Source organism: Orycteropus afer, unplaced genomic scaffold, assembly GCF_000298275.1.
Source record: "Orycteropus afer afer isolate SDZICR_OR568_19922 unplaced genomic scaffold, OryAfe1.0 scaffold00575, whole genome shotgun sequence".
NCBI lineage: Eukaryota > Metazoa > Chordata > Mammalia > Tubulidentata > Orycteropodidae > Orycteropus > Orycteropus afer.
The window spans coordinates 408,200-411,601 of NW_006922162.1; positions in this window are offsets into that span (position 1 = coordinate 408,200).

The following is a 3,402-nucleotide window of genomic DNA, read 5'->3' on the forward strand; positions in this document are numbered from 1 at the left end:
AGATACACTCCTTGGAGAGAACAATCATGGGAGAAAGAAGGGCTGCTTATGCACAGGGGGCAGGAGTGCATGGAGGGATAGACACAGGGAAGAAGAGGGAACTATCGGGAGGAAGTATGAGGGGAGATGTTGCATTGTGGTAAATTGTGTCAATGTCATTAGACAAAGTATACGTGAACTGCTGTATGGAAAGTGTATTTGCTCTGTAAATTTTCACCCAAATCACAATAAAAACAAAACAAAATTTAAAAAAAGCATATATAGCCTCCTGGAGAACATTGCCCCAACCCTTCAAGGTATCGCCACCTAGCTGGTGCCATAATTGTGTTTTTAGTAGCCATTCCATCATTCTATCAAGCCAGCTGCTTCTGGATGATGGAGAACATGGTAAGACCAGTGAATTCCATGAGCAGAGGCCCACTGCTGCACTTCATTTGCTGTGAAGTGAGTCCTTTGATCTGAAGCAATGCTGTGTGGGATACCTGACGGTGGATAACGCATTCTGTAAGTCCATGGATGTAGTTTTGGCAAAAGCATTGCATGAAGGGAAGGGAAAGCCATATCCAGAATAAGTATCTCTTCCAGTAAGAACAAATCGCTGTCCTTTCCATAATGGAAGTGGTCCAGTGTAATCAACTTGCCACCAGGTTGCTGGCTGATCACCCCGAGAAATGGTTCCATATCACGGACTCAGTGTTGGTCTCTGCTGCTGGCAGATTGGGCACTCAGCAGTGGCAGTAACCAAATCAGCCTTGGTAAATGGAAGTCCATGTTGCTGAGCCCATCCATCCCTGCCACCATGGCCACTTTTTTATGAGCCCATTGAGCAATGACAGGAGTAGCTGGGGAAAAAGGATGACTAGTTTCCACTGAACATGTCATCCTATCCACCTGATTGTTAAAGTCCTCCTCTGCCAAGGTTACCTTTTGGTGGGCATTCAATGAGACACAAATATCTTTACTCCTTTGACCCATTCAGAGAGATCTATCCACATACCTCTTCTCCATACATCTTTGTCACCAATTTTCCAATCATGCTCCTTCCAAGTCCCAGACCATCCAGCCAAGCCATTAGCCATAGCCCATGAATCCGTATACAATTGTACATCTGGCCGTTTCTTGTTCCATGCAAAGTGAACAGCCAGATGCATGGCTCGAAGTACTGCCTACTGGGATGATCTCCCTTCACCATTGTCCTTATTCAAAAGCTTCAAGAAATGTCCTAATAAACTGAATTTACCCACCTTTATGAGTTAACTGAGAAAATATACTTAGCTTCATGATACACAAGTTTCAAAAATTCTTGGGAAAACCAAGAATTTCTTAAAGGAAAAAAAAAAAAAAAAGACTTGTAAAAAACAAGTCCCAACACAATTCATGGAGAAAATACAGTTCATATGCCTATGTTTGACTAGTAAGTTCAGTGGCTTATTGTAACATCTTAAAGACCTTTTTCTCCCCTTCCCACCATTTCTCTCTCTTCTCTTGCCTCCTTCTCACTCACCATCCAAAAACAAAGGAAAAATCCAAACAAACCCTCAGATGACCTTTCATTACTTTTGTTCCTATAAGCAGCAGCCTACTAAGGAATTCATCTTGTTCTTTCACCCCTTTGTCTAGCATAAGTAGGACCAACCAACTAGCTTCCTTATACTCCTCAGGCTGACAGAATTGCAGAAAAGTATCAAATATGCAATCACCCAGAGCCTCACTTCTCAAAAAATACTTGATCGATTGGTGGTGCTATTTTGCATATTAATGTTGCCACCTCACACTCTGGATTAGCAGAACCCTCTTTACTAACGGAGGCAGAGTCACCAGTTCCTTTACAATTAATCAAATTGGAGAACCGAAACAGAATCAGTGAAACCAATTTAGGAAGCCCATTTAGGGCGATAGTAGTTGTATCAGAATTGGGAAGGGGAAGAGGCAAGCCTAGGCCCCAAACCCCCTAAATCCAGGAAAAGGAGGGAGCAGGAGTGGCCAGGGATCTCTGGAGCTGCAAAATATCCAGGTAAAAAGGAGTGGGAGGCAAGGCTAGGCTGCAAGCCCCCTAGGGCCAGGAAAGGGAGGGAGCAGCCAGGGACCACAAAGTGACAGGTTCCAGGTAGGAATTAGGTAAGGGGAGGGCGCAAAGGTTTCCAACAGCTAAGGGAGACAAACTTGTCTGCCAGTTTGTCATCCTGTGGGGCTTGTATGTTGCTGTGAGGCTTGAGGCTGTGCCACTAGTGTTTCAGACGCCAGCAGAGTTGCAGATGGTACACAGGTTTCAATGCAGCTTACACACTATGACAGACTAGGAAGAAGGAGGAGGCCATCCACTTCTCAAAAATTGGCCAGAGAAAACCTTATGAATAGCAGAGAAACACTGTCTGATACATTTCTGGGCAACTTTATGAATAACTCGGAAACATTGTCCGACACAGTGCAGAAAGACCAGCCCCTTGGGTCAGAAGGCACTCAAAATAAGACTGGGAAAGAGCTGCCTCATCAGAGTAGAACCAACCTTAATGACATGGATAAAGTAAGTCTTTCAGGACCTCCATGTGCTGACATGGCATTGCTTGAACAATTTCTCTTAGAAAGATCAGCACGAGGCTAGTCCCCATGAGGCAGAGGTCAAGAATGTCCCAAATGTCCAAACTACCATACCACTCCATCATTTCAGACATTAATCCCTCCTCCTCCTCCTCCCAGTAATTTCCCCAGTCTTAAGGGTTCTGAATTTCGCTGTAATGCCTCACAGAACTCACAAACACCCAAGGGTTTATTTCACGTAGTAGTGGTGGAGGCTGACAGGCTGGTGAGTCCCAGGTCCGTAAGAGTGGTGGAGGCTGGCAGGCTGGCGAGTCCCGGGTCCGTGAGTAGGAGTGGTGGAGGCTGGCAGGCTGGCGAGTCCTGGGTCCGTGAGCAGGTCTGGCAAATCCTCCCAACTCTCGGGGTATCAGTAGATCAGACAGCGGCTATTGTCCCAAATCTAGGGGTGAGATGAGGATGATCCATGAAACAGAAACCGGAGCAAGAGGAGGAGCGAATCTTCCCAGGAGATCCACCAGCAATGCTCCAGCCCAGTCTATCAGTTATAACCAAGGTCTGAATTCCAACTGCCAGTCATTATAGGGTCCCTCAGGAACTTGACTTCCACCAGCAGTGCTCCAGCCCAGTCTATGAGTTATAACTGCCAAGGTCTAAATTCCAACTGCCAGTCATTATAGGGAATGACTACTACCAGCTGCCCAGCTAAGTTGATACCTGAACTTAACTATCACACCACCCCAAACAGGCATAGATAATGGGATTTACAAACCACCACAGAATGGAGGAAGGAAGGTTGGGCAATCCTACTTCCGTAGTGATAACTGCCTCGGAAACCCAAGGAGGGGTCGCTATGAGTCGGGGCCG